At 47.1% G+C, this 26450-nt stretch overlaps 1 long non-coding RNA gene across 1 annotated transcript in view; it reads right to left on the bottom strand.

Annotated features, from left to right (window-relative positions):
- Positions 1 to 203: 203 nt before the first annotated feature.
- Positions 204 to 26450, bottom strand: part of LOC128792850 (uncharacterized) — a 29453-nt gene continuing 3206 nt past the window's right edge. Inside the window, exons 2-6 of the long non-coding RNA XR_008432579.1 lie at positions 13380 to 13545; positions 12004 to 12373; positions 7674 to 7840; positions 6586 to 6677; positions 204 to 1459 (exon numbers count right to left, since the gene is read on the bottom strand). This is a non-coding gene — a long non-coding RNA (uncharacterized LOC128792850). The remainder of the gene's footprint in view (positions 1460 to 6585; positions 6678 to 7673; positions 7841 to 12003; positions 12374 to 13379; positions 13546 to 26450) is intronic.

Genomic DNA, 26450 nt, shown 5'->3' with positions numbered 1-26450 from the left:
AGGGCTTCAGCAGAAAAAAAACCAAAATAAATAAAACCAAATCACTGAATTCAAACAGCACCAAGACCAGAGGTGGTGTTATAAAACACATTGACTTGGAGTAACAATAAAACTTATGATCCTGCTTTCCTAATGAGCCTGGCTACATGGGTACTAAAATCAGAGCTGGAAATATGCAAATGTCATGAAACCACACAAAAAAATAATACAAATGTATTTTAATATTTTCTGATTAGAAATTCCATTTTCAGAAATATAACAAATACAAATGGCATTATTACTCTGTAAACATCTTCTCTCAGACCCTTTGAAACCTCAATGCAGATTTTGAAATACATTTTCACAAAGAAAATAGGGTAGAAAAAGAACAAAGAATTGCAACACATTTAAGAGAAGTCCCGAAATTAATTTTAAAAGGACATGACTTTAGCATAAGAGTACATTTGGAGGAAGAGCATTTTTTGTTTGTTTAGCAATACCCAAATTTTACCAGCAGCAAACCTGGATGGGCACACTGTCTTCCATCCCTCGTTATTTTCAATTAGGTAATAAACATAAAGTTACTTTGGCTTTGTTATAAACAGCCAGTGGTAGTTCTGAGAAAGGTATATATAAAGATATATATAATAAAGGTATATATAAAGATATATATAAATGCCAGAAGGAAAATGATCAGGAAGATGTAAGATGGAGCCTGATCCTGCTAACCCCTGCTCCTCCAAACAATCCTCTTTCTTTTCTACTTACTGTGCAGTCTAAGAACTTCAGGATTAAGTCAGGTCTTAGAACCATAATTCCATTTATTTGTAGAGGCAAACATGCCTTTCGCTTAACATAAATGTTGTTATTTAAAAGGAGGTCGTCAATTTGAAAGCGTTTTAAATTCACGTTTAGGGGAGGCTTTGTGCAGTTTCACACAGGCCGGGGGATGGGCTGGATCTCGGCAATTCCAGCACCCGGAGCTGCCCTCCGCAGCCGCAGTCACCCCTGGCAGAGCTGGGTGAGCAAACACGCCGTGTGTGGATGCTCAGCACAGAACGGGTTAACCCTGCAGAGCCCCTCGGGGTGCCCGGCTCCCGCACAGCTCCAGCACCAGCGGTGCCCCCGGCCCGGGACCCCGGCCGGCCCCACGCAGCCCCTTCGCCGCCAAAATCGCTGCTCTCCGAGTCAGCAGTGGGGAAAGAGCTCCTGCAATTCCAGCGTCACATTCCTGCCATGAGGCTGCTGGGCTGCTGCAGCGCCTTGGGCTGGGATGGGGACGAGCAGCTCTGGGAATAAACAGGGGACCCCACACAGAAACAGAGGGACAGGAGCTGAAAGTTACATGTTCACCCGTCACTGAAACTCCTCCTGAGAGCCAGTGTGCCAGCAGTGGTACCAGGACACACAGGGGTTTGCACACAGATGCTCACAATTTGCTGTTTCATTTTATAGATTTTTTTCCCTCTTGAATTATCTCCTGTAAATAAAGAAGACAGAACAGAATTAGGTTTAATGTTCACAACATTTTTCAAACAGTATTACACAAGTTACCAGCAAAAAAAACCCCAAAATGTTGTAGCAACCTGCAACCCCTTTCTCACATGTATTAGCAAACAGCTAATTCTGGTTTGTTGTCTGCAAACCTCAGGTCTGAGTTTTGTTGCTTTTTTAAAGCCTGCATCAGAAGCTTAACCAGAAACAGTCAAATCATCCTTTTCGAGGCATTCTTAGTTAAATAGCATCGTATGTAGTCTCTGCAAAGGACTAAAAATATTCAGCTGTAGTTAGGTTTTTTTGTTTATACATTTCATCCAGCTCAGGAGTGCTGCAAAATAAGTCAGCAGTTGTCATCCCTTTTTGCAAATAATATACTTTCTAAAAGGAGAATTTTTATAATAGTTTGGATTCAGCCAATGTATGAATATAATTGATTCATACATTATTTTTCAAAGAAGACTGGGCTGAGCCATTAAATAACCAAAAATAAGTCATTTTTACCCCCAAACTCAGACTTTTTCTCTTAAAAGAGCAGTAGGGCATATTTTTTTCTCAGTTCAATATGAATCCACTCATTGCCCCAATTTCAATTGGCTAGGTATGAAAATCTCAGGACTTACTCAGGTTTTTCCAATGTCTCAAGTGTAAGAAGAGAGTCGTGTTACTCATGTTTACCTCTGCCAAACAGCAGCTGGAATATAGCCCCTCCAGGCAGAACACTGTGAAGGTATTAAAGTACTAAACGATTCCCAGGAAATTCATAAAAATGTCCTTTTCTAATGATTCAAGGTATTTTTGTGGAGGCAGATTATTTACTATTTTTAGCTTTTCCCAGTGTCTAGCTTGTCTAATTGCTCCTTGTGCAAGTGCTCTGGCCCGGGGCTATTTTTCAGCTCTAATTGCAAAAGAAAGGATTACATGGCTTTGCTTGTGCTGGAGATGGGGCTCAAACCCTCCAAAAAAAAAAACCCTCCACCCCCCCCGATTTCATAGCTACCCAGAACATTCACTCAATTTGCTGGTCTCATCTATAACTTCAAACCTGCTGACAACAGGACCACAGGTAGGTACCTGCTGTGTGCTCTCAGGGAGCAGGGCAGTCTGACCAGTGCTGGAGTTTTCCAATTGATGGTTCTCTCTACTTACACAGTGCAGCAATTACCAGAGGTGTTACCTTTGCAATTTTCTTTGAAAAGTCATGGAGAGATTCCCATAAAATGCTCCTTGTTGCGATTCTAGTTGAAAATCCTGGAAATGGCACAGAGAAGTCGGGCTCTATGCTGGGAATGGGCAGTGAGCAGCCAATTTTGGTTATAAAGCTGCCAACCTACCTACTTACCTAAGCCTGGGGAAGGAAAACCAAAATGTCAAGTTATTTTGACTTTGTTCAAAATGCCAAAATGCCACACTGAGAACTACCTAAGAGGTACTACCTGAGCTTTCAAAAGATAAAAAACCTATTTTGTGCCCAGGTTTAGTTAACACTGTTTTGTGGATGCTCTTCAGGGTGTTTTCATCTCCCAGTGGAGATGAAAACACCCACTGGGTAACTTTACCAAGCAGCAGGCTGGCAGAAGCCCCTCTCATTTCAGAGCTTAAAACTCAGCACAGCTCCTCCCAGAGAGGAGGGAGATGGATCTTCAGCAGAGTGGAAAACCTCAAATCTGTGATTTTGCCTTGTGCTTGCATAAAGAGTGCTTGCATTTTGGCCCAAGCCTGAATTTGCCATTAAAGTAGCCCTTGTCTATAGAAATGTTAGGAGACAGCTCAGGCACCATCACAGCCTGGTACATCCCTGGAAAAAGCAGCCACTGTCATCTCCTGCGAGGGTACAGCACTCCTCCAGAGCAGCAGCTATCTGAAAATAATTTCATTTTCCTGTGATAATACAAACATCAGCACAAAGGCCTGGTCTATGAGAGCAGTTGTGCAACACTCAATAATTTCACATCCTGGTCTGAAATGTTCCACAGGCCGTTGGAAGGTCCAAGGCTGAGATCCAAAAGCACCAATGTATTCACAGCTATGCAAATATTAGGAGCTACTGATGTCTCAACATGTGCAACATCTTGCATTATATTATAGTAGACTCCATTTAAATTCACCTGCCTACTAGCTATAAAGATTTACCAGAACTTGTGAAAAAAATTAGAACAGATTAAGCCAAATAATTTTTCAGCTATAACTCATTTGAGGATTGCTTGAAGATTTTACCTCTTGGGAGATAGAGGTTCCTAAATGTTCCAGCGGGCTCTAAGCCACTAACACATCTGAGACACTCTGTCCTCATGCATGCCCTGATAGCCCTGGGTTTGCCCCCTGCCTCCTGCTTGCTCTGCAGCCCATGTGATGCTTTGTTTACCCACTGCACAAGCAGATCATGCACCAGCCATTCCCAGCAGAATGATTGGGAGTCCACGGCTTTCTTACGCCTGAGTCTGCAAACACTGGGCACTGATGTGTTCCCCTCCTTCCCACTCAGCTCCCCTCTGTGTTTTGGGTTCAAAGTGAAACTATCCCAGACTCAGGGACCTCGAGAGAGCAGGACTTGGGAAACTCCAGGAGAGACACTGAGGGCACGAGCGTATTATCAGAAAGAATTTGAGTGGTCCCAGCAGCCCAGCAGCAAATTAGAAAGTTTTGGCTCCCAAGAATGAGTTGTGTTGTTTGTTCCTGCACACTGCAGCTGCTCGTCCCTCTCCCTCCCCACCCCCCTCCTTTGGGTGGTTTATTGCACACAAGCTACTAATGAATGGGAGCCGCTGTTTTACAGTACACCACACTTACAGGACTTATCTCTAGGCCTACCACAGATTTGACTGATCAACAGCAGGGCACCACCATCATAATTCTTCCTAGAAACAGGAGGATAAAAAGGGGTTTGTTGGAGGTTGGCTGTGTCTGCAGAGAATCCTGCCTGCAGGGCCTGCTGATGCCATCACTCGCTGCTATGGTCTTTGGCCTAATAAGGTACAGAAACAAAGATTGTTCACTTGTTCAAGAATACTAAAGTACCCAAGTGACGGAAAGTGGAGGCAGCAGGGCACACATCCAAGTGGGATTAAGGCCACAAGTGCAACGTTACAGGGCTGACTGGGTGGCAGAGGGAATATCTGCCTCTGAAGAAAAAAAAAAATCCAGTTCAAACATAATTTATAACATGTCACTCACAGTCAGAGGTGGCTGTCATTAAGAGTTAAATGCTGCATTGTGTTCAACGTATTCCGATAAGAATTCTCTAAGCTGCTTATATGTTATCATAACTCATGAATAAGTGGAGCGTGGGCAGGGGAGGGGGGAGAGGCTCTCTGGGGCAGGATGGGACCCAGACTGGGAAGCAGAAATGCTGGAGCAGAGCTGGGCTGCTGGGTCCTCAGCGTGGTGTACCCTCAGTCTGCACATTCCAAGGACTCCACAGTGAGCCTTAGAGTCTGCCAAGCCCGTGGGACTTGTCAGGGTCCAGACTCTACTTGGACACATCCACCTTCTTTGCTTTTATGCACTTCTCCAGTTAGGGAGCCAGGCAGTAACACCGAGAGGATCTCAAATGGTGCGTTCAGGTTCAGCTGGTCTACACAGCAAGGCTCTATGATGGTTTAAGAGCTGGAGCTGAAGGAGAAAAAAATGGGCAATGTTGTAGCCAAGTATAAAGCCTCTAAGTTAATACTGCTTACTGGAAATGGAATGGGAACCCAACAGAAGAGCAGCAAAGCAGCTTCTTTAGTGACAATATTAAATTCCTCTGACTGACTTGGCAGTTTGGAAGCAGCAGGATTGTTTTCTCTAGCGTAAGGAAACCCAGCAACAGACCCCACTGAAGTTCAAGCAGCTAGATCAGGCCCAATACCACTAAACTTTCCAGGCTCATCAGGGAATTTTTTCACTGCAACTTTTCCCTACTTCATTTTGGGTGTAGAGGGAAAAACCTGTGTGGGATAAGAGTTAGAATCATAGGAGCCCACTCATTTTCACAGAATTAATCATAGGAGCCTGCTCATTTGCACAGTTCACTTAGTGCAAATAGCCACTGTAATTCCCAGTTAGAAGCATTTCTCTGGTGAGGCTCATTCAGAAAGCAGCAGTTTGTTTACTCACTGGCTTGGGCTACCTGGATCACATTACACCTGCTGGGGCTGCTGGTAATGTGGGAGGTTGATTTTAAACTGGCACTGTTGCTTTTATAAAGCCTTTAATGTTGTAGGCTCTGGCTGTGTTCAAGATCTCACCCATCAAGCCAAGGCTTAAGGGACTTTGGGCTGAGGCATCCCAGTCCTCTATTCCCCTGTCACTCAAGTCAACAACCACAACTTTGCTGTGGTAGGTGCGGGACAAATATTTCAGTCCCTGACCTGTGCCTGGTCTCACTAAAGACCCAGGGTCTCTGATTTGCTCACACCACAGAAGCACTGCAGCAAGTACCAGTTTTCTGAGAAGCAAGCTGAATACAAGCATCAGGCCTGCTGCCTCAATGCTGTCTTCACCTGTGGTGGAAAGCCAGAGGGTTGACCACAGTGAGCTCCTGGTATCCAGAGGTGGCTGCAGGACGCTGCAGGTGCAGGGGTGCACGGTGTGTGTGCAGGCACAACAATGCTGCAGTGCATTCGTGTTTCTGGCCTCTACAGCTCTGAGGAGCTGAAAACCACAGCCCTCTGTCCCTGCAGAGAGCAGACAATTCCCTGCAGCCACCTCTCTCCAAGGGGAAACAGAAGATGACTCAGGAATCTCATCCACCCATTCCTCCCCCCCAGCCATGGCAGCATCTGGAGCATGCCCGCGCATGGGAGGTGAACCCACGGAAACGTTTTTGTGGGTGGGTGTCCCCAGGGGGATGTGCTTGGCTGTTGTGCAGCTTTAAGAGTGCAAGTCCAAATCCATTTGTCTGGGTGCAAGTTACAGTAAACAATCAGTAGAACTTGTCAGAAGAAAAGTTAAAATAGATGTAACTGATGTGTGAGGGCGTGTTTTACCCAGCTCTAAATCCTGCTGGATGTGTGAGTAGAAGCAGGTAGTAGATTAACTATGCAGCTCAGAGACCATTAAGGCTTGCAAAGGAACAATTAGTCCAGAATTTCCATTTTATGAAATTGAAGCTTTTATAAAACTTACAGCACAGCTAATGACAGAGATTTCTTCAAATAAGTATTTCCTTCTATTCTTTGTCACATGGGGTTTGTAGCATCTTGCCAGGATATGAGAACCTAAAAATGTAAAAGGCAATTTTTCAGCAAAAATTAAACCCACTGGTTTATCTTTACCATCTGTGTGAAGTGTAAACAGAGAGAATAAATAAATAAATAAATAAATAAATACTGAAAAATACATTTGTTTTAAATAAATGTGAACAAAGGTTTTGACACATTTTGCAGTATGTAATGCTGGTTTTTAAACATGATTTCAACCACCTGACACATTCAATTAAATACAGAGAACTCTCCAGGTTGTATTTGCATTCTGGAAGAGCAGCTACAAAAGAAAGTGTAAGTGCAGCAAATCATTCTGAAAATAAACTGATTCAAACAGAGAATGAGTTCTCCCTGAAAGGCTGCAGCACCACTGACTTTGTAGTATTACTTGAAAAAGCTGCAAGTATCTTATTTTTCGCCATAAAACAGATCCACTTTGGGAGGGGCAGACTGACAGTTTGATCTACCTTCCAGGAAACCATGAGAGAAAAAAAAATCACTTCTAGGAGCACAAATTTTCAGTAAGGCCTCTTTTTTCTCCAATATTCAGGGAAATTCCTAATGCAGTTCATAGTCTTTGATAAAAAAAAATAAATAAAAAAACCTGCAGCAATAAATGATGGAAGAAAACCAAATCCCTCTTCCAAGCAGTGACACTGCCACTTTAATAGTTTCCCACTGTACTTGGGGTTAGTTGCCAGAGAAGCCTTGTTCAGCCTATTTGGGGGCCCCATGAAATGCTGCAAGCGTTACTGAAATGAGCACTTGTCTTTTGTTGAGCTGCATGCTAGCACCATACAGTGCTGAGCTGATAAATCCACTTTTTCTAACACAAGCATTTTTCAAACAAAACTACCATGAGACTGATGAGTAATGCCAGCTTGCCAAAAAAAAAAAAAAAAAAAAAAGACACACACCCCTCCCAGGCGCTGCTGACACCGACAGCTGTTAAATTCACATATTCACAAAACGAGATGGGTTACATAACTGGAAATTACAAGAGCGACTCACCAGCGCGAGGAACTGCAAAGCAAGGCATCACTGGGGCTCAGGAAGGAATAGATCACACATTTCCATGTGCACTGTCCCACTGAAGGCCGGGATAAAGCTGTGCCTTGAGCACACAAAGGTTCTGGGCACACAAAGGTTCTGGGCACTCCTCACCCTGCATCATCAGGCTGTTTGTGGTTTGTTCAGCGTTGGGTTTTTTTTTCAGCAAAGTGAAGATGCATGTGGGAAAAGGATATATTAGTTCTGCTATGTATGTTATAACACAAGGGTAGCTTAAAAGCCCAAATGTCACATTTTGCAAGGCATGATGCAAAAACAGTGACTCTAAAAGGCTTATTGTCAAATCAAGCAGCTGAGAGGGTAGTGGAGGAGGAAGTGCTGGGTAGAGTTAGGTTTGACAAAACCTAGGTAGTTTTTATTTTGCATCAAATTTTTCACATATACAGGCACTTTGCAAAGATGTTGTTTTTATCATTGTCATTGCATGGCCATAGAGCTGAGCTCTGGAGAAGTTCTGTAATCTTCCCATGCAGGACAGGAAGGCAGTGACACACCCCAACACCACATCACCTGCCTTTATTTCAGCATCTATTTCTAAAATGGTTTGAAATCTTTGACAAAAGCACATGGTTCTGGAAGGGCCATGGAGCAGAAGATGGAGGAAAGGCATCATTAAGGCTCCTGAGGAGCGATAGGCTGTGGAGCTGGTGGAACAGCTCAGGAGAAGCAGCAGTGAGGGAAGATGGCAATGTCTGCACAAACTGCCAGGCCCTCACGTGTTGCTGAGGTTGCCAGAAAAGAGGTTCTAAAGGGGGCTAATCTGGACATAAATCAAAGCAGAAAACAATGGATGTCTTTATGAACAGCCATAATAAAAAAAAAAATCCAGTAATTAAACCACCATTAACATCGAGCTAAATTTTATACATTCAAAATTATTTATGCTTCAATTTTTTCTGCTCATGGCTGAATTTATTCTTCTTACATAGTAAGAGGGGTTTGTTGTTATTAAAACACACCTAAAAGCTTTTTGTTATAAGCAAGTTTATCAAACAAGGAATGAAGATGAAATGACAACTAAATGCAAAAAGTTCCGTGTACTTTATCATGTTATCTATAATAAACTAGGCTAATGCAAAATCAAGATGCACAGACAAATCAGGAGAAAAAAAAAACACAGAAATGAATGCTTTGAGAGTGATGTCACCTAAGCTGGTGTGTAGGTACAGTCTGCTGTGTAGGAGAGCAGTGAAAGCATAAACAGAATACTAGATGTGCATTAAGCCACAAACAGAAATAGCTGGGAACAATGGCAAAGTCTGGTTGCTCTTGGAACCTTAATGTAAGGAAACATCCTTATAAAAGATGAGACAATAGCAGATCTATAAATGACAGCCCTGTAGGCAGGGAAGGATTAAGAACTTCCTATAGTTCCTAAAGTATCAACCTATATTGTACCCCTTCCACAAAGGCTGCCATAAGTGCTTTCTCTGAATTAGTCCACCCAGAATAGGAAAAAGCATCAGAATTAGTTTGACTTTTCCTCTGGACACCAGCCACACACTCTCAAGGCAGAGAGGAAGAAGTAAAAGCAGATGGAAGCTCAGCACTTCTTTAGGAGCTTTTGCCAGCACACCTGTAAGTCCCAGTGCTCATTTGCCCTCCCTGCTTCCTCCAGAACCCAGAGACCTCTGCCAGCCCTGATCCAGGCCATGGCAACGTGCTGCTCTCTAAAGCTGAGCTTCTCTGTCTCTGCAGGGCACTGGCAAGGCAGGCTTTGGACACAAGCAAACACAAACTAGGCTGATGCTTCAGTGTCCTTTTGTCACTTTATTTTCTTTGTTTTATTTTGAAGCAGGGTTTTTTGTTGTTTTGTTTGTTTGCATGAGTAATAAAAACCATTCATTTAACTGGGCATATGTTTAATTTGAAAACATGAACAAAATACCTCCCAACACCTTATGGCCCATGACCTGGGACATATTCCTGTACAGCAAACATCCTCTGAGCTTTCAGGCAGCAGATTACCCTCAGACCTCAGATTTTCTTGCAGACTACCACGTACTCCACCAATAAAAATTTAAATTGAAGACTATGGGCATTAATATTTAATACAATTCCACAGACCAGCCACAGTGAACTTTCAAATGCCTCATGGGTTATCAGTGGTCCATAGGACAGGGGCTGGGAACCACCACAAACTTTGGTGATTCTGCTGATTTGTCTCACACAGCACAAAGCCCATTCACATACACCCTCTCTGGTGAAACTCAAAGTACCTGCACTTCAGAGAGTTTTTCAAAAAGTCAAATGAAGCTGTGTGCGCACTTCACTGCACTGATGGGGAAGAAGAATTGTCCACTGCAGCTGCTGCTAACATAGCACCTCTAGGCACTGCTTGGGTGTGGATGAACTGAACAACGTGAGGAGGTACAAAACATGCAAGACCAGGGCCTGTTCCAAGTGACATTTGTAGATTTGCAGCTGATTATAAATTCAATAGGATCTACAGAAGTCAATGCTAAAGAATTGCAGCAAGTTAAAGCTCTTGAGATCTGCTTGTGGTTGCCTCTGCCAACTATTCCTCATTCCAAGCTGAAGGCTTTAGGGCAAATTTGGGTCAATTCTGCTCCAAAAGTTCCAGTGGAATAGTTCTATCTGTTTTCAGAAATGATCCCCTGTCTGTCAGTAGAACTTGGTTCTTGAGTGATGGCAAAACAAAGCAGATGTAAGTATATATATTTTTTTTAATGTTTAAAATTACACAGATGCTTTTGAAAATGTTGAAGATTCACCATCCAGCTATTTACAGTCCTATTTTTAATTTTTGTTTTCTGAAAAACAAGCAAATATTCTGATTCTCACCAAGGGCTGTAAGTTTCATCTTCCCAAATTCAATCACAGAAGCCCTGAATCAACATGCTTCCTAATGGGAATAAATTCTTTCCAGCAGAGGTCTGTTAAAAATGACCACCAAAACCCAACTATTATTAGTATTCAGGGTATAGTTAAACAGTGTCACCATGGATATCTGAATGTGCAGGTGTGGGTCTTAAATCATTTCATGGCAAAATTCAACCCCATTTCTTACTCCTGGTCTCCAAATCTGCTCCCACCGGAGCAGATTATGATGACCCTATAAAAGGACCTTGGCCAAAAATCCATGGATTTTTGGGGGCTTTCTGCAGAGTAAGGTGTTACTGCAAGTAAAAGTTAGATATTCTTGCTGTTGCAACCTGTAGGACCTCTCAGCAGTACAATGATGTTCAGCACAGCTCAGATGCTCTTCCTGAACTGTGTTTTATGGCCCTGTCTCTGTGCAGCTCCTCCAACCTCGGAGCAACTGCTCAGCTGGGAAGGGGCTGGGAAGAAAAATGTCAGAGCCAGGCCCTGCCAAGCACAAGAAGTGTTTGGGCAAGGTTGTCACTGCACAAGTTTTCTAAGACTGGGAACAAATATTAAATCTATTTTCTTCCTTCGGAGCGGTTTTAAAGTCACTTAAAGTCTGATAGCACTTTCCAGCTGGAAACTGGACTTTGCTCCTCAGTGTAGTTCCACTTACTCATCTAACAGCTACCAATTACTCATGTGAGCAATGCACGAGGTTTTGTAGCAGTGGGAATAAAACACAAGAGCAAATCCATTTGCTCAGAAGAGCAAGTTTCTAGATTCAATAACAAAATCAGAACTCTGCAACAGCCCCTCCCTCTCCCACATAGTTTGTTGCTTAAAATCTTACAGGAAAAAAATATCACGTTGTCTATGAATACAATCTTAGCATAATCAATTTTTTCCTGTAAAAATACATAATCAGTTTTGTAGCATTTCTATCTGTACTGCAAACCAGTAAATGAAAACCCTGTGAAAGTCTCACACTTTAATTTCACACTATTCTTAATGTTACTTAACTTCCCAGTTTAAAAATAGATTACAGGGATTAAGAGACTTTTGAATCTAAAAAGAATGCATGTATTAAGGAAATTGCTACCTAAAATAAATAGCCTACATTAATAAGCAGACTCCTAGTTGTATGATATTAAGGAAAAAAACACTTCACAGACATCTAGCTTAACACGTCAGCCAGCTTCATTTACAAGTTCAAAATCCAGAGGTAGATAAAATATAAGTTTGGTTTGGAATATGTAAAGTGCCAATTTTTCATATATTAATGCACTGAAGCACATGATACAATGTTACTATGGAAGGAAAAAATAGTTGCCAGAAGGTTTTATTTAAGGAATAGTTACTGCAAATAAAAACTTTCAACTAAAAAGGATTTTTAAAATTGTTTTTTAATATGCTTTTAATGACCTCTGCTCCTCATACCTACCTCCTTGCTTCCCAAACTGTTTGTACTGTCCCCAATAACACTCAGTGGAAAGCTGTCGTTCCTGGCTAAATCCTTACTTAGGTTGGATGCTATGCCTCCGTTAGACAGGGTCACAAGGTCACAATCGATTTTGGAGGCCACCTGGAGAGTCCAGGCCGTGAACTGACTCAAAAAATTTATATCAGAGCTGGAATGGTCCACCTCCCAGGGCTCAGCCTGCGTTAACACCCCAACCGCAGGATGGAGCCTGCCAGGCCCAGCTCAGAGAGAGGCCAGAGTTGTTGACCCCGTTAGCTGACCTCTTCAAACTTCAGGAGAATTTTTCTGGCAGTTACCACGGTGACTGGGCACTCCAAGCTTATCCTTCTTACTGAAAAAAAAAAAAAAAAAAAGAAGAAGACGAAAAATTAAGAAGAAAAAAAAACGTTAAAACCTACCTTGTAGGGATGTCTATCAAGAATTAAATATGTAAAAGTTTTAATTGTTTGCTTCTCTCTTGGGCTGCTCTGGCTCTAACTGGTACATCCAATGTGAACATCAAGAAAACAGTTTGGCTAAAAGCATTTCAACTTGTGAAGAAATAATGCTCAGTGGATTTAACGAGAAGCATTTCTAATATCTGCTGGTGATCACAAGTGACACACTAAGAGGTTTATTGTGAAATAATGTTTATTTTTCTTTCTGTATCTTTCTCCAAATTGCTACCATTTTTCATTGAATTGAGAAGAAGCTGAGACAAGGCTCAGGGAAAGGATTCTATGCTGCCTTCTGCTTTTTTTCCTTTTAAAAACTATCTGCTTGGTGAAACATTAAGTATGCAGCAATTCATTGCTTTGGTCTCTCAGAAGAGACTGCATAACCTATTTAATGTACCATGAAATATTATTTAAGAGGAAAAAGCGAAAAAAAACCCCAAAAGTTGTCAGACATCGTTAGTGCTGTTTTTTTTCAGGCACTTTGAACACTAATCACTTCACACATAAAATTTAGCAGGTAAGCAAGGTCTCATGATGCTGACAGAAAACACTTGAAACACATCAAGGGATCACAGAGCACACTAAGTAAACATGAAAACAAAGTGCACTCTTCATTTCTGGAAAAAAGAAGGGGAAAACTGGTGCTTCTTAATTTCAGAGCAATCACATATTACATACAAAGCTTTTATGTAAATTTTCCTCATGCTCCTCTACTTGAAATAGCATCTTGCAAAAGGGAGCACTGAAGAGTACACTGCATTATAGCTGGAAAAATCCTACTTAAGGGCTCCTGATGGCAAACTGTCAATCAGTATTCCCGGCTTGTTATGAACTGCTCATTTCTGGAGTACAGCTAAACAGAGGTTTAATGATTGAAACTTTAATGGCATTTTGTCTCACACATGGTTCTGAAGTATCTTCTGTTGTTTGAAGAGTTAAATATGGATATTCAGATTGCTGCTCAGCCACTGCTCTGCTCCTCCTGGGCTTCTCCCCTGGCAGTGCTGAGATGGCAGAGGGGACCGAGCTGCTGAGCCGCCTCTCACGGGAGGAGATCACACAGACCCTATGGATACAAAAATAAAGCAGGCAGTTTGGGTGTGAAAAGCAAAAAGCACAGAACACATCTTTTGTTCCAGACTTACTTTTCATTTCTGCTGGAAGGATGAGAAAAAGGCAGTCCAGTGTATATGTGTTAACTAACATTTTAAAAAAGTGAATGCAAGCATGGTGCAGGACTCTTTCTCCTTTCAAAACTGGTTAAATTGCTTTGAAATATCATATGCCTCAATGCTAAATAGATACATAGACACTTAATGATATTATTTAGTAATAGTGAATTAAACATGAAAACAATTTAAATTAAAAACACTTAAAGATTGTTTCCCTATTATTAAGGATGTGTTAGAAAAAGGCTAACCCTCTCATTAGGAGATGGATTTTTTCATTTGTGTTTTTGTTATGGCTACACATGATGTTTTTATACTTTCTCTTTTTTTCTCTGCATGAAATAATGTAAATTGAAACAATCAGGTGACTGATCAATAGGCTAGCGGGAAGAAAAAAAATGTTTGTTAAATTCTAATTATTTTCTTTCTTTTTGAATAACACTGTATATATAAGCATGTGCCTTTCAATTAAATACCATGATTTATGAAGTCATGCTCAGGGCTAGCCAGGTTGTTGACTCAGATTAGAGCTATGATGCCAGCTCATTCCCTGGTGACAAACACTGACTGTCCTTCCCTCAGCCAGGCACCCCTGGCAGCCTTATGAAAAGACCTTGTGGTTGGCACAGCACTGAGCAGGAAATGAGGTCCTCTCCGGTTCGGGACAGAGATGACTGGAGCTACAGAAAGCTGTAAAGCAAAATCAGCATCTCCTGAGTCACAGACTCTAGGCTCTGGTGGGCCCCACTGTTCCCAGGGTGACCTGGCCACCAGCGCTGCCTCTCCCGCACCCCCGCCAGCCCCCACCGAGTGCCCAGGGGAGCAGCCTGCACACACTGGGGTGCCATGGCATGGGACTGGTTTCATATGGGAGAGGGGAACAGAGGGCACCACCATCCCCCAGTCTGCCCATATGCTCCAGCCTGGTGCTCAGCACCCTCCTCAGGGAATCCCTTTCTCCATCATCCCTACCAGAGATACCACTGCGTGGTGTTTTTCGATATCACAAGGCTTTTATGTCAGCCTATAGCTTGGGAATCTCTGTGTGGCCTACCGTCCTCCAGGAATTTCACATATAAATCACTGGAAAGCAGGAAATCCTTCAGTCCTGTAGGAAGCTGTTTACCATGTTTGCCTCAGCACAGAGAGCTGCAGAACACAGACCATCTTGCCTTGTAGGTACCACTGCAACCTGGACCTGAAATAGGGGAACTTAGCCCACTTCTTCCAAGATCTCTGAGCCAGAAAGTGAACCCTCCTGGAACAGGGTTAGAAACTCCAACAGAATTCATGGAGTAGAACTCCCTGCTCTTCTCTTCACTTTCACTCCAAATTCCCTCAATGCCATTGAAACAATAATATTTAGACCATTTGGGGCTGAGATTATTGCTTTAATAAATTGGGTTTTTATTGGTTCATTGTGGCAAATAAGCCCCCGATTGATTTTGCTCCTAATCAGCATGGAGAATGCATTCCACTGTAATTAAATCCCGTGTAACTGGGCACTCTGTGTTCACTTGTCTCTTAGCTTGCAGTGGCATGAGATACAGCACATCAAACGCTATCCTCTCCACGATAGGCACCCTGCCAGCCCGCGGAACGACGATGCTCGCCTTTAGCGTGCTCACAGCGTGTATGGCTGGAGCGCGTTTGGAGCAGCGGGCAGCGCTTGGGAGGCGTAGGAAACTTAAGAGAGGAGGAAGATGGCCAGGGCTAAGGTCTTTTCTCTCGAGGAAGGTTTGACCCCCCCTCTCTGAAAACACTGCGAAAGAGGCGGGGGCCGCCCGCTTTCCACAGGTCCCCGCAGCCCCGGCGCGGCTCCGCTGCCGCTCCCGGGGGCTCCGGCCGGGGCGCCCAGGGCAGCCGGGTCCCCTCGGCCGGCGGGAGCGCGGCCGGGCTGCCAGGCGGGCAGTTTTGAAGAGTCGATCTTCATAATACAAATCCCCCGGCTTCGCCTCCCCGCCAGCGGCGCGAGCCAGCTTTTTAATTGAATCCCGGGGATTTGGCCGCAGCCGAGAGCCCCGGTTCGGGCCCCAGCGCCATGGGTCCCCCCTCCCGAGAGCGGGACCGTCTCTTGAGTGCTGATCTCTCGCCTCTAAACCGAGGGAAGGGGGGACTCCGGCGGCCTGGGGGAGCCCCCTGGCCCGGGCCCCCGGGAGGAAGAGCGCGGGCTCGCTGCACCCCGGGGCTGGGGGCGGCGGGGGGGCCGGGGGCAGCTGGCGGGGCCGCGGCTGCTCCTGGCTGCTCCCGCCTCTCGCCCGGGCAGCGCTTTAGGGGGGGGGCTCAGGCCGGATCCTGCCCATTCTATACGTTAATGCTCTTTTCTCTCCGGCTGCAGGGAAGCAGGCCAGCGGATAATTACCCCTCACTGCAATCCGCAGAGCTGGCCTAATCCGAAAGCTCAAGTGCCCGTAAGTAAAACTTCAGGAAAAGTTATTGAAACTGACAAATACAGGGTGACAAATAATCAATAAAAGCCCAGTCCCACATCCTTTATTGTTTCCAGGCACTAACAGCAAGTAATGAAACCTCGGCGAGGACGGGGGAGGGAACGGCACGGACCGGGCGCTGGGCTGGCTCCTGGAAAGCCCCCACTAAAAGAAGCCCAGGGAAGAAACAGGCAGGATAAGGGGGACGATCCCGTCCCCGTGGGAGAGAGAAAAATGCCACCCTCCTAGCCCCCCCTCTTCCTCAAGCTCTCCCTGCCGCCCGGGGCCGGGGCGCTCCGGATGGGCGAGCCCGGGAGGCTCCTGCCCGGCCGGGAACTTCTGCCCGACCCCGCGGGCAGGGACGCCCCAGAGCCCGGTGCCACCCGGCAGCCTCGGGCCACGCACCTATTTCAAGCACCCGCACAAAAAATCAGGCGCTGTAATCTGCGTTCTGAAATCTTATAACATCCCTGAACACCCAACGGGCTCCTTCTCATTAGCATCTCGGCCCTGGATTTTCCACACCGCAGTTTCTAAAGTTTCAGCGAAGGACGCTGGGCAAGATAAATCCGTGCTGTCGTTTCTCTCCCTTTCTGTCTCTCCAAATTAAGTTTTGATCTATCAGTTTAAACACTGGCCAGAAAGTTGATTCGCTTTCTGTTAGGATTTCGGGTTAAACCGGGGGCTCCTCCAGTGTCTTTAAGCTTTTGAGCTGTGTAAATGAACTGCAGTGTCACATAATCGATGGGGAAAACTCAGCTGTCACAGATACGAAAGCAGCCTCCTGCCACAGCAATAACGTGATTTGGCATTTCAAAGTTTGGAAACGTGCTGTCTGCGCGTCCGGGGCTCGGGGAGGAAGAGGGACGGGGGCGATGCGCCGGGGCGGGTGGGGGGGCAGCTCCCAGCCGCGGTGGCCCCCGGCCTCGGCAGCCCCAAGTGCCGGCGCCCCGCACCGCGGCACCCGCTGCCGCTCCACTGCCGCTCCCTCCCTTCCCGACACACGCTGCGAAAGTTGTTTCCCAACTTTGGCGTTAGGAGAGGGTTGACCCAGAACAAATCTCAGTGTCTCGGTGGCCTTTCCAAAGCGGCCGTGCCCCCCCCGCCCCGAGCCTGCGGGACGTGCCCATCTGGAGCACGCACCGTGAGAGCAACTGTGCCGCGTACAGCCACAGCGGCCATCAGTCACTAAAAGCCACACGCTTCAGTGGACCGGGGATAAAACGAAGTCCTGGTGACGCCTGGTTAAACCACTGACCCTCTTGCGAGGGCTGGAGAAGGGGGGAAGGCGGCCTCCTCCCGACAAACGCAGCTTTGGGGGGCTTGGCGCGGGGCTCTGCAGGGCCGTGCCCCTCTCCCGGAGCTGGGGCGCTGCCCAGAAGGGGACTGAGCGCAGCGGTTTCGGGGTGCCCCACGGGGGGACGAGGGACGACAGGGAGGGCTCCGGGCAGAGCCCCCGGCCCGGCCATGCCCCTGGGCGGCAGCGGGGCCGGCAGCGGCAGCTCCCGTGGGCACTGGGCCCCCACCGAAATGGTTCTTTTCATATCGGCTTGGGTGGAAACACCAGCCCGCGGGCAGGGTGTGCACTAAGCCGCGGGGTAAACACTGCCCTAGGCCCCCCGTCCCTACTGCACACCCCGATTTACCCGCACACATGCGCAGGAAAACAACTCACACAGCATGTTCAGATGCTTTCTGGAAGGGGACAGCTTTAGTTTCAAATTAGGAAGCTCTCTCAGATGAACGATAAACTCCGCTTTGGTCAGGCTGTGGTGTTTGATCATATCTTTGTGGTTTTGTCCTCACCAAAAAGAGCCCCGGAGGCTCAGATAAGAAACAGGATTTCAGATAGTTTGATTTGACATGAGGAAACTTTGCATTTGTAATATTATAAGACTCTGAAGGGGAAAAATGAAACCTCTGTAGCTGAGACAAGAAGTGTGCCTAAGTGCCACTATGTATCCCCATTCGGATATAATTTAAGTCTTCTCTGGCTTACAGTAATATGCTCTCCAACCTTGAGGCTATCCAAAAGGGGGGGGGGATTTAATGAGGCCGAGTTTATACACTTATATAATTTAGGGGTTTCGGTGTAGCTGTAAAATGACAATTGGTACATGTGTAGTGCAAAAGAGCTGAAATCCCATCCAGGGACCAAGTTGGTTATTTCTGAAGGAGCTGTCATTTCCAGCAGGGGGGCACAATGAGAAGGCCAGGAGCAATGGAGCTCTGATCTCCACCAAGGAGAGATAACCACCTGATTAAAATGGAGCTCTTGTTCCCTCGTTACTCGATCGTCGTGTGAACTTACCTTATTTACAATTATAGGCAATGAGCGAGTCGCCCAGATTGTAATACACCTATAGCTTTGGGTTTACTCCTCCCTTTGTTATCAAGACCATCTCTTGGACAGATTTCTGGACCACTCATAGCATGTGAGCACAGAGACGCTCTTAAGGAGGGAGGGATGTGTACGTTCCGAGCCCTGCAGTGCGAGCGCAGCGCGTTCACCCTCCCGCACGCCCCCGCTGGGAAGCGAGCGGGAGGCCGGGCCCAGCAGAACCAGCCTGTGGAAATCAGGATGTTTACAGCACACACACACGTGTGAACGCCACCAGAAAGCGAAGGGACAAGAAGGCATTAGGTGAAGGACTATTTTGTACTGCACATCTGGTATTTGCTCATTTTCCAGGTGAACCCAGGCACGGCGGCTGTTGGAGGGCACTCCCTTCTCGGGTCACTCTGGAGCCCAGGTGTGCACCAGTGGCATCAATGATGCACCTCTACGCTGAAATTTAACGCACTTTGTTCTCTATTTTAATATTAAATGGTGCAGTGTTTGCCAGATTATTATCCCACTATTGCTTGTGCATTTGTCTCTTATGTCTAGTGCCTGTCATTACACAAAGCGTTTTGAAGAGCTAATTTCAAAAGACAGAAAGTCTACACTTACTATAAAAGTCATTAAATTAGCATGACAAGCATAAAGTTCCTAGGTTATAATTTGGTTATAGATCTGAAATCTTCCCTGCTTTCTCTCTCCACTTGAAGGATGAAGGCTGAAGCGAGGCACCGACTCGAAGTTAGGACAATTGAGCTGTCGATTGTTTGGTGGAGAAACAGGGAAGAGATGCGGGCTCCAACACCACCTTTTTGGCAGAGCAGTGGGTGACAAGAAAGAGTTCTGATTTTCTCTCACATCTTCCAGCAGCCAGAGAAAGGTGTGATCAGATGGTCTTCTATTACAACAGGTGGGAGAAAAAAAAATAAAGAAAAAACATCTCGATGCGTTTCTCGTTGATTAAAATGTTGCTGGAATAGCAGGACGCGTGCCTTTTATATCCCGCTAAATGCTAAGATGGGAAAATGTGCTATAAAAGCCGCCATTGGCTGTTTCCCCTAAGGCTGCAACATCCCCTTCATTTTAATCGCTTCTTGGTTTCGGAAGAAAGCTGTGGAGAGGAGGGGGAGAGCTCCTTCCCCCAGCTCCCCGTGCATCTGCAGTGACAGGGGACTGCAGGAAGCCCGGTGATGCCAGGACCGGCAGCGTGGGAGCGCCCGCTCTGCCCGGCCGGGCATCCTCTCCCTGACACGTCGCATTTCGACAACGAGAAAATTAGAGAAGGGACGGAGCATTCAAACGCGGTGCTCACAGAAGAGGCTGCCCTAGTAGTTATTTAGTCTAAAAATCTGCTGTCAACTTTTTTTTTTCCCCCCCGTCAGGATCAGCAAGGCGCGTTTCTTTGCGCTGGTTCGTTTGCTTTTAGCCAGGCACGCTGCGAATTGTGGAAGCTTTCCATTTACCTTTTCTTCTTTAAGCGTTTTAATTATCATCACTGACCTGTTGGGCATACCTACAGTATCAATGTCCCTTTTACATCCCTGCCTTCCCTTTCTCTGCATGTTTCTGCTATTTAACACTTGCTACCTTTGCCATTAGAGTCCTAGAGTGACCCCCATGGGTATCTTTGAAAGAAAGACCCTCTGCATTCCAGCACTGCCTCCTTACCCAAGTAATAGCAAAGGGACCATTCAGACACATGGACCACACTGAAGCATTAATTAGGCTGATGAAATCCATAGAAATGTATGGATTCAGCATAATCGAGTTTCTTCTGCTGACTATAGTTAAGGAATACGTGAGCAGCTGGGAGAATAGAAAGTACTGTTAGGGTGAAGTCATGCATGTAATTGAGTATATTTAACATAACCATTTTAATGATCGGTGATTAAAAGTGCATCTACTTAAATTGTATACCTCTGCAATTTGTCCATATCAACTTTAGAGCACACACAAAGAAAAGGTCGTCATATAAATTTATAAACAAGATCCCTTCCTAGCTACACATGACTCGAGCTGGAATGATAACTCAGTAGCAGCGAGGGGGAAAGGCCTTTCGCGAGAAAATAGCTACGCCAGTACGATATTAATTAATCACTGGTTTGGCCCCCTTTCTCTCTTGTGCAGTCACAGTATTAGAAGTGCATAATAAGTGAGTTTTCTTTTCATCCGTAATTATTTATAACAATCAGATCACTCGGGAAAAAAATCCCTGGGTTTCTTTCCAATATTAAAGGAGTATCTTTTCCCTCACTTGACAATAGTGTGTGTGTGTGTGTGTGCATACACATATAGTCAAATAGAATATTTGGCTTTTTTTTTTTTTTTTTTTTTTTTTTTTAATCCGCAGAAACATTGCCGGAGATCCAGCAAAGAAACACTAAATGATTAAACTTCTCCTGATGCTAAACTTGCACGCAGAGAGGTTAAGGACTAGAAACACGGACAGTGTTTGGGGGAACCATAGTTGATGGGCACGGCCGTGTCTCCTCGCAGGAGACCCCTGAGAATGGGAAATTAGCAGTCGAAATCTGCTAGTGGGGACTGGATCCCACAAAGCCCACGCGTTGGGAAGGCTGAGTGTCTCTCTCTCGCCTATTCAATCTGCCCAGGCTGGTTGCAGCGAATAAATAGAGTCATTGTGGAGCCCATACACAAACCGACCCAACTCCCTCCCCCACCCCTTCTCGCCCTCCCCCCGTCCCTTTATGCTTAAACGCACACAAATCTGCAACCGCTTTGCACTAAGAGGAGCCCAAAGTTTTCTTCCCTTTACTGTACAACGCCTGTGGGAAAGGTTTATTCACACGTATGGAATATGTACTTATGCCGGAGAGACGGGGGTTCACGCTGGGTGAGGGCAAACAGGAGCCTGCCAGGAGCAGGACCCATCCTGCCCTCGCCCCGCCGGGCGGGCGAGCGTCCCTCTCCCCGCGGAAGATAACGGTTCAAAGTAGCCAGATGCATTAAACAGCCACAAAAGGGGCCAAGAGGGATGGGGGGCGGGGGATGGGGAAAGGATTCACTTAAGTTTCTGGTGGAAAACTTAAATGCTGCCGTCTCTTCCTCTCCCAGCATCGCTGCAAGGTGAAATCCATTTGGCCGCATCCCTCCCAAGCGGCCGCAGCCCGGCGGGGCGGGCGGCAGCCCCGCGCCCGGGGAACTCGCTCCGTGCAAGAGAATTTGCAACCTTGAAAGCATATTTTTCTTCCAGCTATGGTGGCACTTAGATGATAATGTAGGCAATGAAACTGGGGAGATTTATATCTTTTGGAAAGTAGGACGAGCCAGATGGTAATAGCGTCATTAACAAACAAACTTAGGATCTGCAAGTGAAGCTTGAAATTGGGAAAGAGATCTGGAGAACAAAAGGAGCTGCTGTTGGGGGGGGGGGGGAAGAGTCCCTCTTCTGCCGGCCAAATCTAAGAGCACATTCTGGAGGGGCTGCTCCTGCCCGCACTAGATAATAAACGACGGCTTTTTCCTCCCCTGTTGTGACTGAAAAAGGACAGGGAAAACTTTTGCAATAGGCAAATGTGGCATTTATTTATGTGCAACCCTTTGTAGTCTCAAGTGTCCCAAATGGGCCTTTAATTCAAATCCCTAGTTTGATACGGAGGGATCGCTTCTCCCAAGTTTATTTTAGAGAAACAAAGCGCCACTTGTGGAAGTTGAAGGGCCAAAAGTTCAGTAATTATTTTTTTGAATTAATAGCAACGAATAAATATTAAAGGTTAAACGTTATTTGCTGTGAGAATGGAAACATCTGAGGGATTTATTGTGTCTTCGAGTCTTTTTTTTTTTTTTTTCCTTTAACCCCCTCAAAAACTGCTCACTCTTTGCTAGAAGGCACCAACACAGCAGGGGTGAGGGTCCCAGAGCAGGGCCAGGATGAAGGACGTTCGTGGTGGGGGGATCAGGGAGGCCCCCCGGCCGGGATTCTCCTCTGCATCACCCTTCGGATTTACTCTCCAAACCCACTCCGGGAGGTTCTCGATGTCCAGGGAAAAGGCCTTCAGCACAGATATAACCAGCTGAGAGTCCATAAACACCGGAGACCCAGCAGCTCCAGGGCTTCAGCAGGAGGCATGGGCTGTGTGCCTCCTAAATTTTAACCAGTGTGTTCCCAAATGCCACAGAAATGTTTGGAGGTCTTTAGAAGATGCCCGTATCTCCCTTCCGAAGTTGATGGTTATTAGATGATTAATGATTTAAAAGATGCCTGTTAACAGCCCCAAGTTGAGAGACATGGACCCACGCTCTAAAGTAAAAACCTAACGTGTTTCTTTTTTTTTTTTTTTTTTCTTTTTTTAATGTGCTGGAGATCTTTAAAAGCCCCGAGGACTTACCCTTAAGGCATTATTCAAAGAAAAAAAAAAACTGAGACTGGCGGTTCGTCACAGGCAATTGTAAAGGGTTTCAAAGGACCGATCAAACGAGTTGGAGAGTAATCTACATTAAAGTCCGGATGGCAGTGTTACAACATGCACCTGCAGGGTATTTGCTATCCGTGCCCCTTACAGAGCTACAAATCACCATTAAAGAAAGCTGCTTAAGCTTCCTCCGCGCTTCTAGAAAGACTTACTTGGGCTCCTTCACTTTGATATTTATACATCTTGTTATTGATAAGTGTGGGGCTGTTCAGAGCTCCCTTCCCCCTCCCGGACTGTCCCTGGGCACTTTTGCACCAGCCCCTCCCTGCCCCCACCCCGCGCACGGCTCCAGGCGGGTGTTCAGGCGGCCCGGCCCCACGACCGACACGCGTGGACGTGGGGTTATCCCCCTCTCCCTGCCATGTGCCGGCTCCGGGAAAAGTTTCGGTTTATTTTATTTATGTGGTTCCCCCCAGGCTCTGTCACCAAGGCGACCGGGGCAGCCCAGGCAGCATCGGCACGCGGGATGTCCCGGCGGATTTTCTCACAGTTGCGGGAGGCGCAGACATGGAAATGAGCTCATTGCGGGGGAGTGGCGGCCGCCCGGGCCGCCCCCGACCCGGTCCGGCCTGGCCCGGCCCGGCCCGCTGGTCCCGGCGCTCTCCTCTTGAAGGCGTTTGGGGGAAGTCGCGCAATTCCATCCCTGTCCGCGCAGAGCCCCGGAGCGGGCACAGTTAACCCTTGGCACGCCGCTGCCGGTCGGGAGAGCCCTATCGACCACCGCTCCCTACTGCGCCCCCTCTGCTCCCGCACTCCCACGGGCAGCATGCAGTGGGCTCGGTGCTCCCCCCGCCAGGGGATGTCAGCAGGGAAAAGTAAAGTTGTAAGACAAACAAACAAGCCGGGAAAGCTAGAAGAGGGAAAAAAAAAAAAAAAAATCAAGATTTTTCTACCCACTCGAGGCGAAAAAGCTCAAAGGTCAACAGGGATTCATCAACCACTTCCCACGGCTGCAGACCGGGCGATACAATTAGCTTGGACTTCTTTTCCGGGTAATTTTAGTGATCAGGTCTGTGTTTTGAGTATGGGTCCTCACAAACGAACAAAAATCGCACCCGTCGCAGGTGTGAGGCTGCGGTGGCCCGGTGTCTGGTGCCCCGCTGAGGGCCCGGCTGAGCGGGCGGGATGCCGGGGCCCCGGGCACCCCCGAGGCAGCACGGGGGACCCGCACCGCTGTGCCCTGGTGGCTTCTGCCGCGGACAGCTGGGGGAGCACACCGGGAGGGAGCAGAAAAGGGCTTCGCCGCGCTGGTGGCACAAGAGGATTCAGGTGGTTTGTCAAAAATCACCTAATTAAACCCCGCGCCTTAACGTAAGGGACGGTATCTCAAATTCGGTGTACCTGGCTCGTCTCTTGACAGCCCTGGCAGCGATGGGCTGCGCGGAGGGCTGGCACCCATGGCCCTGCCGCGTCCCCTCACGCCCGTGGCGGGGCTCTCTCGGCAGCAAAGCGCGCATTGTTGGGGCCGGGATGGGGCGGGGCCCAGCAGCGCTGCCAGCGCCCACCGCAAAAGTTTGCCAAGTCAACTCCTCTCCTGGAATTGTCCTCGGAGGGGCGGCGGCGAGGAGGGGAGCGGGACCCGCCGCCCCGACCGGCCCATCGCAGGCAGGGCGCCTCCAGCGCCAGGGAAAAACCCGCGCAGCTGCGGGACCGGGCCGGGAGAGCGGATGCGCACTGGGGTGCGCCCCCCTCCGCCAGAAGTCGCTCAACTTCTGCCTTGGAGCGCTGCCCCACCGCCGGGAAAGGCTCTCTGCTGCTGCCAGGGTGGAGGAGCAGGCTTTGGGTCAGTGGGGCCGGGCAGAGGGGGCCGAGGCAGGAGCACTCCAGGACAGAGGGTGGTACACATCGTGGGGCGCCGCCCGGGGGCCCGTCCCGCACCCCCCGGCTCTGGCAGGCCCTGACACCTCTCCTGCCACATAACGGCGAGCGCAACTTGCGGCCGCCACCAAACTGTTGCAAAACAAATCCCCCGTGCGTTCCCAGGGCTGGCGAGAATGTGGCGGAGCGCAGCGCCGAGAGCCCCAAGCGCCCCGGCTGCCCCCGTCGGCCCGACACCCCCCAGGCCGCAGCTGATGGGGGGCCCGGGGCGAGCGAGGGGCGAGCGCGCCTTGGGCCAAGCGCTAATTTGGTGTGTACGCTTAAGGCGGCCATCTGAGGGCTGGATAGCAACGAGGGGAAGGGGTGTATTCGCGACTGGAAGATTTAGGTTGTTGCTAGGATGTGAGAACAAAAAATCTTCAATAAGTCGAGGAGGGGGGAGGACGGGGCAGAGGGGGAGGAAGGGGGGTTACAAGGTTTGTCACAGGAAAAGTGCAGACATCTGCTGGAACTTCCATATCTAAGCTGTTCATTTACAGGAGCCAACTTCTGAAATCTCCACAATTAGATCTGCATTGTTCTTTCTCAACAACACTGCCTAGAAAGAAAAGGTCTTCTCTGTCGGGGCCAATCCAACGAAGCGTTTGACGTTATTAAATAATAAAGCGATTGTGATTTACATTGTTGTTCAGAAAAAGGGCCAATTATCCACTGTTATGTTGCCATAAAGATCATATTAACTCGAATTAGTAATCAAACAATATGCTAGCGTTAAAAGTATAGAGAGGACAACGCGACTGGTCTTGTTGCATCCTCACTTTTTCTTGTAAAACCAGAAGCATAAATACACTTGAAAGAGGCGCAGAAACTTCATCCTTAACGGGGAAAAAGCGAAAGAGGTACCAGCGTTTGTGATTAATGGTCCTCTGTGTTGACTGTTCTCAATTAATTCAAAGCCACCCAAATCTCATATTGATTTTTCTGTTTACAAATTAATTCTTCTTTCGAATATCACGCGAAATGTTCCACGGTTCTCCGAGAACCAGGACTATTTTTTTAATGTAAAGTCTCTTAGGATTCTGATTTTTGGGTGCTTTTTGTTTGTTTTTCATTTTGTTTTGAGTTTGGGATTTTTTTTTTCAGGGTAACATTTTCTAAAGGCGTCTGAGTTCCAAGCGAAGACGAACCTCACCACCACCAAAACGCAAACCCAGCCGCATCCCTGCACTCCAGCAAATTTCCTCTGCCATAATCAAATAATTATTTTTATTAAAGCAGTTATTAGGTTTATAACTCATTTGCCACTTAAATTTGTGCAACCAACCACGGCGATCTAAATAGGTTGGAGTTGCCCCTTGGGTCCGGGATGTAAGCGGTAAGAAGGAGGATTAATCATGGGTGTGTGCAGCAGGAGGACACAAAGGCTGTCCGGTGGCGCGGGGAGCAGCGGCGGGGCGCAGCCCCTTCCCGGGCGGGGCTGGGCTCCCCCCGGCCCCGGCAGGGACCGGCACCCCCGGCCAAACTCCTGCGTTTGTTTTTGAGCTGCCGCGGGGCCAAGGCTGGGGCTGGGGAGCTACAACTTGTTGGCAGTAAATAAGGCGCTGTCAGGTGATGATGCTCCGGCGCGGTTGAAACGTCCCGAACAAAGTGTAAACGAGACGTTTTTCATACAGGATTATCGATGCGATATGATACGATATGATATGATGATATGACACAGCAGCATCGATCTCTTGTCTCCTATGCAGACAAGGTCCATTCTTTGTGCGCGGGATGACGGG

The sequence above is a fragment of the Vidua chalybeata genome, chromosome 10 (assembly GCF_026979565.1).
Source record: "Vidua chalybeata isolate OUT-0048 chromosome 10, bVidCha1 merged haplotype, whole genome shotgun sequence".
Lineage (NCBI taxonomy): Eukaryota > Metazoa > Chordata > Aves > Passeriformes > Viduidae > Vidua > Vidua chalybeata.
The sequence above is the reverse complement of the archived record's forward strand: the minus strand, read 5'-3'. Positions and strand labels throughout refer to the sequence as shown.